This window comes from Coturnix japonica, chromosome 25 (assembly GCF_054131305.1).
Source record: "Coturnix japonica strain WE chromosome 25, WE-NBRP24, whole genome shotgun sequence".
Lineage (NCBI taxonomy): Eukaryota > Metazoa > Chordata > Aves > Galliformes > Phasianidae > Coturnix > Coturnix japonica.
This window is the reverse complement of record NC_140687.1, coordinates 4851559-4866342: the sequence shown is the minus strand read 5'-3', so window position 1 is coordinate 4866342 and position 14784 is coordinate 4851559.

Below are 14784 nucleotides of genomic sequence, written 5' to 3'. Positions count from 1 at the left end.
TGTGTGAGGGAGGTGGTTCAATCAGTGCTGGTTCTGTGGCACAGTGTTTATAACTGAAGAATACAGACTGTATTAAGGGAGTTTATGTGAACTGAAGAACTGTACGTTTTGACAAACTGTTTTGATGGTATAAGAAAGTGTAATTGTTAATGATATATGAAAGTGTAGTTGAGGGAATGTGGAAATGTATCTGAGCATAGAAATAGAGGAAGCATTTACAGAGGAAAAAGGATTAAAGTGAGTTTACCTGCACTGACATGAGAGCAACACCCTGAACCTCTGCCCTGTGAGCTGAGCAGAGCAGAGCAGAGACACAGTCCTCATGTATCAGGTAGTGTTATTCTGCTTACCAAATGAATGAGTTCACTACAGAAGAGGCAAATCTTCCCCTCTGCTCCATTTGTGGCATACTCTGGAGTTCAAGACATTGCAAAGCTATGGCACATCTACTTTCTTTCAATGATGACGCCTTAGTATGCTCTGGGCTGTCATTTCAATTGCATCTAAAGAAGTCTAGGGTCATGCCAGCTGACAGGAAGCTGGCAAATGTTGTCTCATTGTAAGGAAGAGCAAGAAAGATGACATGGGCAATTATGGACCTGTCAGTCCAGAGCCTGGTAAAATTATGGAGAAAATGATGGTGGGAGTTATGGAAAAACAGCTGAAGGACAATTCTGTCATTGGTTGCAGCCAACACAAGTTTGTGAGGCGAAGGTCCTGTTTAATTTAAGCTCATTCTGTGACACAGTTATCCGTTTAGTTGACCAAGGGAAGCCAGTTGATGTAATCCTTGAGGATTTCAGTGGAGATTTTGATACTGTTTCTCACAACAACCTTCTGGACAGAATGTTCTGCATATGGCTAGACAGAAACACAATGTGGTGGGTGAGCAGTTGGCCAGTAGGTCAGTCCCAAAGGATTATAGTCAGTTTTTTCCATCAGGCTGGTAGATGGTCACTGTCGGGGTCCCCAGGGTTCCATTTTGGGGCCACTTTCCTTTCATGTTTATGCAGATGACTTGAATGCAGGACTAGAAGACGTTCTGAGCAAGTTTGCTGATGAGACCAGATGAGGAGGTGCTGTTGCCTCCACTGAGGGTGGAGAGGACTTGCAGAGAGATGTGGACAAGTCAGAGAAGTGGGTACCAGTTGGTACTAAGCACCAAGTGCATAAAGTATAACAAGAACAAGTGCCTGATTGTGCACCGCAGAACATAAAGGACTTCAAACTCTGGGAGAATGTGCAAACGAGTGCACTGGAACTGAGAGATCTGAAGTTCAGAGTTTCACAGGGATTGACTGCTTGTTCAGACTGGGCCCTTCTCACATCCCTGCTCACATCCTGCAATGAAACATAGGTCTCATATGGGACATGAACCTCACAGCGTCCTTGCACCACATGTAGAGCCTGGGATCTTCTGTCCCCATGTCTTTCATTTAACATCATACGGACCTCCAACCCATTGCCCCAGGAAATGCCAGGAGCCAACATGAGAGACAGGATCTGTCTACCACTGGTCTTGCAATCAGGGCTTGACCTGTCTGCTTCGTAAGGCAAAGGAGAGGTTTCTTAGCATGCCAGTGCCTTTGCCTGCCTGTAGTCATGGCTTCCAGTTATCTTCTCTAACAAGTCCCTTGGGAAGCTTACTTGGTAATGGCCCTCAGTGGGCCCATTAATACTCCAAGAAACTTCACTGTTACTTCTGACTTTGTCTTGTTGAGCACTTTGTGCAAACTTCTCTCTGCACTAGAGGCTGATGAACTCAGCATCAAATGCACTCTGGGGCCCATTATAACCTAAAGAATCTCCTGTGCCTTAAGCCATCTTGTTATCTTCTTCAGGTTATCAGAACTTGTTCAGCAAAAAGGAGGGATATCTGGAGAGAGCTTAAAGAATCCAGTATAAATTTATTGTCTATTTATTTATAGTTGGGTTTAAAGAAGACATTAAAGCAGCACTGTGCAACTGATACCAATCCAGGATGTCCCAATGAGTTCTGTACTGTTACTGTGTTGACAAAGGTCCTTCTCAACCTCCCCACCCAATTTCTGCTCACAATGGACCTATGGGACTTGCATCACTTTTCTTCACATCACTCTTCTCCTCTGCATTCATCCGCTCAGTGTTAAAACTGCTTTGCACCAACTCCCACTGGCTTTCCTCAGAGAACCAGCTACACATGGAAAAGGAAAGATTTCTCTTTTTTATCTGACCAGCAAATGGAAAGAAAGGTGATGCAATTGAATGAACAGTAAAACACAGTGATCAACTGCATGCCATGTTCAAGCGGCATCTATTGAAGTTTGTCTTTCATATGGAATATTTTTAAAAGAAATGATTTATTCTGAGGTAGGATAGGATAGATTGAATCACAGTGAAGTAGTTGACAACAGAGGCCATCAGACTCTGAGAGATGGAGCAAATTCCAGTAATCTTCCTGGGATAGATCAGCCAGGTAGTTGAGAGGTATCAACTTAAAACTGATCAGGACTTGTGAGTATTTCACACATTGAGATGGGTTAACACATTCTCATTGATTTATATCTTTGTCTCCAACTCTGTTTTTCACTTTTACTGACATTAATGAACATCTTTCAGACTTCGTGCCTTAATAAAAAAGAGACAGTGATTGAGAAAAAGAAAAAGTATAAGAAGAAAAAGAAAAAGAATAGATAGGAAGGGATAGATCAAATCACAGTGAAGGAGTTGACAACACATTCCATCAGACTTTGGGGAGATGGAACAAATTCCAGTAATCCCCCTGAAAGTCAGAAATCAGACAGATAATTGGGAGGTATCTGACTGAACAAAGAGCAAGGGATGGAGAAATCTGGAGGGCAGTGGGAGTAGTGTGTGCCCAAATGGCCTGCTGAAAACATGCCCTTAACCATGGCCATTTCTTTAGGAGAGCTGAAAAAACTTGGAGGATGAGGCACATCAAATAGGCAGCAGGGAAGAGTAGTGCTGGGCACCAGGCTACAGTCACAGGGCATTGGCACTGGCACCGCTGTCTGTGTCTCTGAACCTGAAGGCATTTGTGTCCAGCGAACACAGTTCTGGAAAACATTGTAGTTTCAGTAAAAGAAAAAAAAAGACATCAAATCACCTCAAAGATTCATATTTACAACTTAAAATGGAACAAGACTCATGAGAATTTTTCATGTTGAGAAGGGTTAACACAATTTCAATGATTTCCATCTTTGTCTTCAATTATTTGTTTCAGTTTTATTGACATTTATGATCAACTATTAAGCTTACAGCCTCAAAATAAATAAATAAATTAAAAGAGATACATTTGCATCTTGCACATGGCCTGATGCCCCTTTCACCTTCACAGTTCCCACAAGTCCTTCCATGCCGGAGAGTATGAGATCCAGCAGAGCACCTCTCCTCTTTGGTTCCTCCACTGCTTGGTCAAGAAGCTGCCATCTGTGCTCTCCATGGATCTGCTGGATGCCACATGCCCTGCTGTGCTGTCCCTGCCACAGATAATGGAGTGACAAAGGCCACCAAATGGGACAAGGGACAGACAACATCAGATTCCCATCTGTCTGCAGAGGGCACCTTCCATTTACTCTCCCTGATCAGGAAGACAGGAAAAGACACTGATGGTCTCCTCTGTTTGCCATTTCCATTAGCTCTGACCTGTCTGCTCTTCCATCCCCAGGCAGAGCTCAGTGCACTCTCACAGAGGGCAGTCGCCCTTCTTTGTCTCCTCGCCCATCCATCCTAAAGACTCGGTATCCCCCTTGTGGTACAGTGCAGTTGTGGAAACCATTAAACTGTGTCCCCATGGTCCAAACAGGAGCTCAGGCCTGCAGCTCTACCAAGATTTCTAGCTTCTTGTGTGTTGGTGTTTGCATTAGTGCAAAAGCACAGAAGTAAATATCCTAATTGAAAAGCATCACTGGACATTGCCTGACTGGATAGCTCATCTATAGAATCAGTGTGCAGAAGGTGGCACACAAACATTAGACCGATCGTGGGTCTTGGAGGTGACGTAGCAGCACGGACACACCATGGGCATGGCTTTCCTGAAGGCCCTGTGCTGCTCTTGCAGCTGTGAGTGAATTCACCGGACAGCCGGTGCTATCCCCTCTCTGGCCCTCAGCTGATGCCCAGGAAGGAGGTGTCTATCTCAGGGATTTCCCACACGGTTTACAAGCACTTGCAAACATCAGGAGCAGCCCAGGCACCTTGGGCATCACCCAGTGTCTGTGTGTGAGCTGCTGCCTCCCAGCTGAAGGACCGAGGACTCAGAGCAGGAGCTCACATGCAGGCAACTCCTTGTGCACTTCTGAACTGAACCAGAGAAATCCCAGCTCCTGTGGTTCTGTGGGGAGCCGAATCCCATTTCAGCTCCAGGATTTCTGTCAAGGGATGAGACTCCTGCGCTGCCTCAGCTGGATCACTGCCCTGCACAGGGAAAGTCCAAACCTCGCCTTCCTTGTCTGGTTGCCCTTATTGTTTCATCAAACGATCTCTGGGAGCACTCCCCATATGTCTCCAATCAGTCACTGACCACTGGACATGTGGTGGTTAATTGAGCGGATTTCAAAGCACAGTCATGATGCTGTTGTCTTTCAGGAGCTGTTGGCCATGAGGACCCAGGGACATGTCAGGGGAAATGAGTGGGAAGGATAAAAATGACATAATCTGCTGCTTGCTTGTCCAGGTTCCTGGGACACAGGGAGCTCATAAAAGTGGGCAGAGCTGCAGAGAGACAGCTGTGCCCAGGAGCAGATCTCGTGCACAGCACAGCCTGCAGGTGACAGAAGGAGAGGAGAGAAATTGGAGAGAGCTTGCAGGATGTGTGTGGTGTGAGCAGGCTGTGAACTCACTGCAGGAGCATTGCTCACAGACCATGACAAGGTAAGTCTCACAGCTGACCATGAGCTGCTTTTAATTAAGGGGTAACTATAACTGGGACATCCCATAGGAGATCTGACTGCAGGCACTGCATGTTTCTTTACTGTGGAAAAAGCTTTCTGCTCCAGCTGAGACGGGTGCCCAGGGCTGTCCTGCAGAGCAGGGTCCCTGCTGTGCCCCAGGGGCTGTGTGCCGGGTATGGGACTCTGCCGCCTGCCAGGCTCAGCACTCAGCCTGCCCGGGGAGCTGCCCAGGGCGCTGCGGGGAGACGTGTGGGGTAAGGAGCCCCCGGCAGGGTTTGTGCTGCCACAGCTGCTGCCTGGGGCAGGGGATCACAGCTCCACTGCACAACTGAATGTTTCTGAGGGCACTTTGCAAGAGGAGAGCCAAGGCAGGGGGTTTCCATTTCCTGTTCTGAGGCAAAGAGGTTTGGAGTCAGAAATCTAAAAGGGGCAATAAGAGTTCTGAGAATTTTTCATCAATCAATTGCTTGTTTTGTGAACACTCACACATGATGTGCTTTCAGTCTCCCCTTTCTCGAAGGATGGAATTATCTTCATTTTCTGTAGGCATGAATAATTCACTTATCCTACAAACAGGCAGCATTTTCTAACTGAAACTGAATGCCACAGAAGCTCGGGTAGGGGGCTCTAAGAGCACTTGGGGTAAAGATATGAGACATGAAACAGATGAAAATATCCAGGGAGAAGGGATAAGAAAATAAGAGGAAGGTTAGAGCTCCATATGCTGCTTCTGCTTAAGGAATGCTGATCTACATGAAATTAAATGCAAGTAATGGTGCTAAATGTACACTGTTGTAGGAGAATTAAAACATTTCATAGTATAGCAGGAGTAGTGCCTCTGAGAATGGTCTGGACTTGTCATTATCTTCTGCACTCTGAGCAGGACTCCAAGCCCAACAACAGCAGATGCCCAACAGCAGCTCCATCAGCGAGTTCCTCCTGCTGCCGTTGGCAGACACGCGGCAGCTGCAGCTCCTGCACTTCTGGCTCTTCCTGGGCATCTACCTGGCTGCCCTCCTGGGCAACGGCCTCATCAGCACAGCCGTAGCCTGCGACCGCCGCCTGCACACCCCCATGTACTTCTTCCTCCTCAACCTGGCCCTCCTCGACCTGGGCAGCATCTCCACCACTCTCCCCAAAGCCATGCCCAACGCCCTCTAGGACAACAGGGCCATCTCCTACACAGGATGTGCTGCACAGCTCTTTTTCTTTACCTTCTTCATGTCAGCAGTGTATTCCCTTCTCACCATCATGTCCTATGACCGCTATGTTGCCATCTGCAAGCCCCTGCACTACGGGACCTTGATGGACAGCAGAGCTTGTGCCACCATGGCAGCAGCTGCCTGGGGCACTGGGGTTCTCAATTCCCTGCTGCACACTGCCAGTACGTTTTCACTGCCTCTCTGCCAAGGCAATGTTGTCAACCAGTTTTTCTGTGAAATTCCCCAGATCCTCAAGCTCTCCTGCTCAGAATCAAATCTCAGGGAAGTTGTGTTTCTCATTTTTACTATCAGTTTAGACGTAGGCTGCTATGTTTTCATAGTTGTGTCCTATGTGCAGATCTTCGTGGCTGTGCTGAGGATGCCCTCTTAGCAGGGACGGCGCAAAGCCTTCTCCATGTGCCTCCCTCACCTGGCCGTGGTCTCCCTGTTTCTCAGCACTGGTGCTTTTGCCTACCTGAAGCCCCCTTCCATTCCCTCCCCACTCCTGGATCTGACAGTGGCACTTCTGTACTCAGTGGTTCCTCCAACACTGAACCCTATTATCTACAGCATGAGGAACAGGGAGATCAAGCACGCTCTCAGGAAGGTGTTGCAATACTCACTATTCCCGCTTCAATAAAGTGCACATCTTCATCGCATGATTCCCAGTGATGGTTCTTCATCTTTTATGCATCTTTGATTGATTGATTATGTGAGATATAGCAACGTGCAAAAAAATGTTATTGAACTTATAAATAAAAATTTGTTTCACTTCTTTCACACCTACTATCCATTTTCTCACTCCAAGAGCTCATGTAAACATGGAACCAGATTCCCCGAATAGGTTAAGAGATAAATAAATAGCATTCAAAATACGCTTTTCCTTAGCTCTTCTCTTATCCAACTTTGTCTGGATTTGGGGAAGGTACAGCCACAGATAGAAGCACAACTAGTTCTTTTCATTCCTCCTCTCTTTACACTGATACAGTGCACAGAGGATTCGAGTCCTCTCATTTCTACAGGCCTGAAGGTCTTGTGTGTCTCACAGCAGTCCCGTCGTCTCTACAGCAGCACTCAGTGGTTTGCTTAATTTTCTTATCTCAATACTTGGAACAGCTACAGGACCTGTAGCATAAGTGACCGCAGAGCTCCTTATGAGGGGTGGAGTGACAGTGGGATCTGTCCAGAGCTTGGAGCAACTGCAGGATGTGTAGCAAAAACTTGGAGCTATTGCAGGGACTGTGCCAGGAGTTGCAGAGGCTGCAGCAATGTCAGCAGATCCAGCTCTCTTCCCCTTGAAGATGCTGAATAGTGTTGAACACAGCTCAGTAGGTGTGGGCCAGGCCCTGGCACACTGCAGTCATTTGGGCCTTTTTAGGATTACCAGTGCCACAGCAGACCTGTCTCCAATATTCTACCAGTTTCTCAGGATCCTGCAGTTGCTCGGTGATGAAGTTCCAAAGCCCTGGGGGTGCCCACCACTCCAGGCAGCTGCCCAGACTGTCCCACACCCCCTGCCATGCAGAGCCTTCTCACCTTGGGGCAGATCTCTCACTCATATTCCTGAATAACTGTTTAACCTCAATCCTAGAATCATAGAATCACCAAGGCTGGAAAAGGCCTGAAAGATCATCCAATCCAACCGTTCACCTATTACCAATAGCTCCCACTTAACCATGTCCCTCAAAACAATATCCAGTCTCTCCTTGAATACCCCTGGTCTCCCAGAGACGACAGTGTAAAATGTGTAATTCCTAATCATACCAACAATATTACTTCCAAAACCCAAAGATGTCCAAAGAGCTGAATGTGCACAAAACTTCACTTTGCCAATTTTATCGTGGTACAAACCAAGGTCAAACAGCATAGCAAAATAAATACCCTAATCCAGCATCCAGAGTTGACAAATGATGCAGCAGGGAAAACAAGCAGCAAGCAAGGAGCTGTGAAATGCAGCTTCATGAGAAGACTCAGCAAGCTTCACAAATAGGGAAACTATCAGCACCATGGCCTGCACATCTCCAACTCCCACAAAGCCCTGTCCACTCTGGACAGATGTGCTGTTACCACAACCCTTGGAGCCTCACATCAGGCACCAAAATGACTGTGGTTGTTGAACCCAACATGTGGCTCAGCAGCTCACAGTGCTTTGTGCACTGCCCCATTCCCAGTGGGATGGGGATGAGAACTGGGAAAAAGAGTACAGCTTCTGGGTTGTAACAAAGCAGTTTACTAAGAGAGATAAAAGGAGAGGAGTAATAGTAATCACTATATATCCGTTGATATAGAATCGTATGTAACAACTGATGCACAAGCACTTTCTCAGCACCACCAGACTGATGCTCAGCTCGGCCCTGAGCAGTGAAGAGACTGAGATGAACTCCCACCCCTTTCAATACAATTTCTGCTTGCTGTCAGCTGATAGAGAACGTCCCTTTGGCCACTATCAGTCAGCTGTCCTCACTCTGTTCCCTCCCAGCTCCATGTGCCCTCCACTGACCATGGCCTTGGCTCTGTACAACACTGCTTAGCAGCAGCTGTAAACATCAGAGTGTTATCAATGGTTTTCTCCTAGAACCAAAACACTGCACCACAGCAGACAGTCTGAAGAAAACAATTCCATCCCAGCTGTAACTCAGATTCCTGCCTGTCCCCTCTTCTTGTTCTTCCTGATCAGGAAGCAAGGAACAGAATCTGCCGCTCTCCTCTCTGAGCCCTTTCCATCAGTTCTCAGCTGGCTCCTCTGCCATCCCCAGGCAGAGCTCAGTGCCCTCTCATGGATGGCAGCAGCCTTTTCTCTTCTTCCTTGCCCATCCGTCATGCAGAATCTGTACCCCATTTGCTACAGTACAGAGCTGAGAATCAACCCACCGTGTCTCTGTGAACCAAACAAGACCCTAGGCCTGCAAAGGCACAGAGATTTGGAGTTCGCTGAGTGAATGTTTGTGGTCCTCTCATTAGTGTAAGGATTCTTCAGAAAGCATCCCCTTCCAGAAGCATGTTTTGATTTAGCCTGCCTGGGTCTTGCATCTACACTGTGGTACTGATGTTCAGGGCCTTGCTCAGAATCAGCAGCCTGCATGAAAGGAAAAGCTCTGTGGTTTTCTCTTGATTTGTCCCGTTTATTTCCCATGCTACCCGCACTGGTCTACAGGCACTTTAGGGCAGCAGTAGGTTGGGGTTACCCCCAGAGGGTACACAGTAAGATTTAGGACGGGGTATTGGCAACAAGACTTTCTCTGAGGAATCCTCACACAATCCTATAGAACAACTCAGAGGCTTTCCATTCAATCTCCAACAGCAACAATATCCCTCAGCCCTTCTCTGTCACATCCAATTCTCCACCCTTCCCCATTTGGACCTGGTTTAAAGCCCTATAATCAATCAGTGCAGGAGCATTTCAGATGGGGTCATGGAGGAGGCAGACTGCCATTCTTGGGGTGGCCATTTTCCCAGGAGGGCATGGTGGGAGGGCTTTGTCCCATCTGGTTCCACCAACACTTGCATCCACCCAGCAGAAGGCTGTGCCCTCTGTGTCCCACTTGAACTCTGCATGGAGCTTACAGTTGGCAGTGACATGGCTGAGAAGCTCTGGGCATGGATTAAGGGACAGGGAATTAATGTGCCTTCCTAACTTCCTCCCTGCATGCCTTAGCAACTTCCTTGTAATCTCCCCAAGTACCCAGCCCCTTCTTCCAGAGGACGGAGATTCTCTTTTTCTTCCTGAGTCTCAATAGTTTTTCCCAGTTCATCTGCACTGGTCTTCTTCCCCTATGGCTCACCTTATGGCATTCAGGGACAGCCTGATCTCGTGCCTTTAAGATTTCCATCTTGAGGAGTGTCCAGGCTTCCTGGACCCCTTTACCCATAAGGAGCGACTCCCAAGGGACCTGTGCTACAAGTGTCCTGAACAGGTCAAAGTCCGCCCTCTAGAAGTTCAGGATAGTAGTTTTGCTAGTCACCCTTCTGACATCTCCAAGAATAGAGAATTCTACCATTTCATGGCCACTCTGCCCAAGACAGTCCCCAACCTTCTCAACTCCTACCAGTCCTTCACTGTTAGTGAAGAGCAGGTCTAGCAAGGAACCACCCCTGGTAGGACTTCATACCAGCTGTGTAAGGAAGCTGTCTTGCATGCAATCTATAAACCTCTTGTACTGATTCCTCTGCTATTTATTATATTCCCAGCATATATCAGAGAAGTTGTAGTCTCCCAAGAAAATGAGTGCTGGCAATCTTGCGACTTCAGTAAGCTGCTCATAGAATGCCTCACCCATCAATTAGGCGGTCTATAAGAAACCTTTAGCAAGATGTCACACTTACAGGCCTTTCCCCCGATCCTTACAAACATGCACTTCATTCTGAAGCCCAAGCTCTTCAACATCAAAACTCTCTTTAATATAAAGGGCCACACCACCACCCTTCCTTCCTCCTCTATCCCTTCTGAAGAGCTTGTAACCATCCATCACAGCACTCCAGTCATGGCAGTGGTCCCACCATGGGTCGGTAATAGCAACTAGGTCATGGTTTGTCAGATGCACAGTTGCTTCCAGCTCCTCTTGCTTGTTGACCAAGCTGCGTGCGTTGGTGTAGACGCACTTCAGCTGAGGCATCTGCCTCTCTCCCAGCTCAAACAGCATTTCCCTAGGCTTATCTCTGGTAAGCCCTGTTTTGTCCACTCCCCCATCGTAGCTAGTTTAAAGCTCTTTCGATAAGCCCCGCTACCGTCTATGCTAGGATTCACTTCCCCCTTTGAGACAGTTGGGTTCCATTCATGGATAACAGACCATGGGCCAAGTAAACTGTCCTGTGATCAAAGAACTCAAAGTTTCTGGCTCAGTACCAACCTCTGAGACAATTGTTCATTGCTTTGCTTTCCAAGCCTGCTCTGTGTCCCTCACTGCCACTGAAGGTATAGAACAAAAAATCACTTGATCTCCCACTTTGTGAACTAAATGGCCTAAATTCCTGAAATCTCTTTTTATAGTTTGTAGTCTTATCTAAGAAATTTCATCACTGCCCACCTAAACTATGAGTAGTGGAAAATAATCAGTGGACCTAACCAGCATTGGGAGTTTCCTCATTATGTCCCTGACCTGAAACCAAGAAGGCAGCAGACTTACTGACAACTGGGGTCCAGTCTGCAAATGGGGCCCTCTATTCCTCTGAGAAGGGAGTCACCCACCACGGCCACCCTTCTTTCTTTCGTGGCAGAGGAAGTCACAAGGCTTGGTAGTGACTGCCTTGCATTAGGTTTCCTCCTAGGCAGATCCTCCATTGCCTCCCCATTCTTATCTCCTTCAGATTTCAGAGTGTCAAACCTGTTGCTTAGATGGATCAGGGGTCGAGGGCTAGGCAGGCATGGGGGGGCTCCTGTGATGTTGAGTTGGGACTCTCTTCCAACCCTTCTCATCAGTCAGGTCTGTCTGACTGTGACAGGGCAGGGAGTCAACCACTTTTCTGGGGGTATCTGCCTGGCAGCCTTCCCTCGGGGATGCCAGCAAGTCACTCCACCAGCCCATCTCCCGATCACACTCCCTGATGGTAAACTGTGAGTAAAACCTTGAGTAAAGTGAGAGTTCACCTAGACAAAAGTATGAGTAGAAACATGGACTGACGTGAGGGTAAACCCAGAGTAAACCCAGGATCCCATCCATTGGGCATGCACAGCCTCTGAGGGCAACTTTTTCCAGTGTTGCTGTGTAAAAATATAGGTTCCTCACATCTAACCTATGTCTCCCCTTTTTAATTTAAATCCGTTTCCATTTGTCCTGTTATCAACAGACCATCCCATCCTTATTCTAGCGTTAGGCATCTCATCCTCAGATGGAAACCCTGGGGCTGAATTGAGATCAGTTTTTCAAAGAACCACAGGAGCTACAAGTTCACCTAGCTGAGTTCAGATGTGCACAGTGAGGTGTCTGTGTGTGAGTCCCTCATCTGAATCCTTGGTTTTTATTCCACAGGGACTGCACTACTCATACACAGTCTCTCAGTGATGCCCAAGATGCCTTGGGTGATCCTAGTTTTGTGCTAGTGCTTGTAAACTGTGACGGAAAATCTATGAGATAGACACCTCCTTCTGGAGCATCAGCTGAGGGCCAGAAGGGAGGTATTCTTGGCCATCCTAAATACCACCTCAGCCACGTGCTTAGGGCACCCATTGTGTCTTTTGCACCTGACCCCATGGAGTATGTAGTGATATTCAGCTTATCAAAAGGATGAGCTCAGAACAGAAGAGGCAGATCTTCCTCTCTGCTCCATCTGTGGCATAGTCTGGATTTCAAGGCATTGCAAAGCTATGGCACATCTACGTTCTTGCACTGATGACACTTTAGCATGCTCTGGGCTCGCATTTCAATGGCATCTAATAAATCTAGGGTCATACCTGTTGACAGGAAGCTGGCAAATGTTGTCTCATTGTAAGGAAGAGCAAGAAAGATGACACGGGCAACTATGGACCTGTCAGTCTCACTACAGTGCTTGGTAAAATTATGGAGAAAATGATGGTGGGAGTTATGGAAAAACAACTGAAGGACAGGTCACAGACAACACAAGATACAGAGGGGAAGGTCCTATTTAATTTCAGGTCTTTTTATGACACCTTTATCCATTGAGCTGAACAAGGGAAGGCAGTTGATGTAATCCTTGAGGATTTCAGTAGAGCTTTTGATACTATTTCTCCAGCACCTTTCTGGACAGAAATTCCTGCATACAGCTAGACAGAAACAGAACGTGGTGTGTTGTAATACAAGAAGAATTTTACAGAGCAGCAGCCATGGATTGAGATAAGGAGTTCACAGAGCAGCAGCTGCGGAGCAGGATAAACAGCATGAGAACAAAGGACATCTCTAGGAAAAGAATGAATGGCTCGTGGCTTTGAAGGGGGGTTATAGGGTTGTTATTGCAGTAGCTTTCCTCCAACTAGCGTGTGTGATTTTTGGACACCCTTGTCTGTCTCCTATAAAAGTCTGGCTTTCGGGCAATAAATTGATGCAGCTATATGTAACTATATTGGTGTTTCTCTGTTTGACCCAGCACGCTGACATTTTGCCTTTCAGGTTCACCAGCAGTGGTGGGTGAGCAGTTGGCCAGTAGTTCTGTCCCAAAGGATTATAGTCAGTGGGTTCCATTGGGCTGGTAGATGGTCACTGTCAGAGCTCCCCAGGGTTCCATTTTAGGGCCACTTTCCTTTCATGTTTATGCAGATGACTTGCATGCAGGACTAGAAGATGTTCTGAGCAAGTTTGCTGATGAGACCAGATGAGGAGGTGTTGTTGCCTCCACTTAGGGTGGAGAGGACTTGCAGAGAGATGTGGACAAGTCAGAGAAGTGGGTACCAGTTGGTACTAAGCACCAAGTGCATAAAGTATAACAAGAACAAGTGCCTGATTGTGCACCTGGGTATGGACATAAACACTGTCTGTATATTGGACACATGAGAGACGTCTGACTGAAAAGGATTGGGGGTCCTGCTCAACATAAAATTTTAAGTGAGTCAGCAGTGTGCCCAGCCAGCCAAGAAGGCCAACAGTCCCCTAAAGTGCATCAAGCAATTTATTGCCAGCTGGGTGGGAGAAAGGTTTGTCCCTCTTTGCTCTGCATTGCTACTGCCTCACCTGGAGCACTGGGTGCACTTCTGGGCAATGCAGAACATAAAGAACATCAAACTATGGGAGAGTGTGCACAGGAGGGCACTGGAACTGAGAGATCTGAAGTTCAGAGTTTCACTGGGATTGACTGCTTGTTCAGACTGGGCCCTTCTCACACCCCACATCCTGTGATGAGACACAGGGCACATGTGGGATATGAACTTTAACAGCATCCTTGCACCACATGCAAATGCTTTTCCCAGTGCTTCAGTGTTCCACCACCCATTGCTTTCAACATAGTTTTCAACACCCCATTGTATCTTTTAATTTTACCAGAAGCTGGTGCATGGTAGGGGATATGATAAATCCACTCAATGCCATGAACTTTGGCCCAAGTATTTATTAAGGGAATTTTTGAAATGTGTCCCATTATGAGACTCAGTTCTTTCTGAGGTGTCATGTCTCTATAGGACTTGTTTCTAACAACCCAATATTGTGTTTCTGGCAGTAGCATGGGGTACTGCGTATGTTTCAAGCCACCCAGTGGTTGCTTCCACCATGGTAAGCACAAAACGCTTATCATTATGAGATCCTGGCAAGGTGACATCATTCACCTGTCACTCCTCCCCATATTTATACTTTTGCCTTGGCCTTCCCCCCAGAGAGGCTTCATATTCTTGGCTTGTTTAATTATGGCACATGATTCACAGTCATGAATAACCAGTGCAATAGCATCCATAGTTAAGTCCACCCCTCAGTCTCTAGCCCAATTATATGTTATGTCCATTCCTTGATGGCCTGAGGTCTCATGGAACCATCAAGCTTGAAATAATTCACTCTTGTTCTGCCAGTCCAAGTCTATTTGAGCCACCTCAATTCTGGCAGCTCGACCTACCTGATGGTTGTTTTGTTGTTCTGCAATAGCCCGACTCTTGGGCAAGTGTGCATCCACGTGACACACCTTTACAATCATATCTTTTTTTTGAGCAGTTATGTTTTTCTACAGTTCAGCAGCCCAAATAGGTTTACACCTCCGTTGCCAGTTATTTTGTTCCCACTGCTGTAACAACCCCCATAAGGCATTTGCCACCATCCATG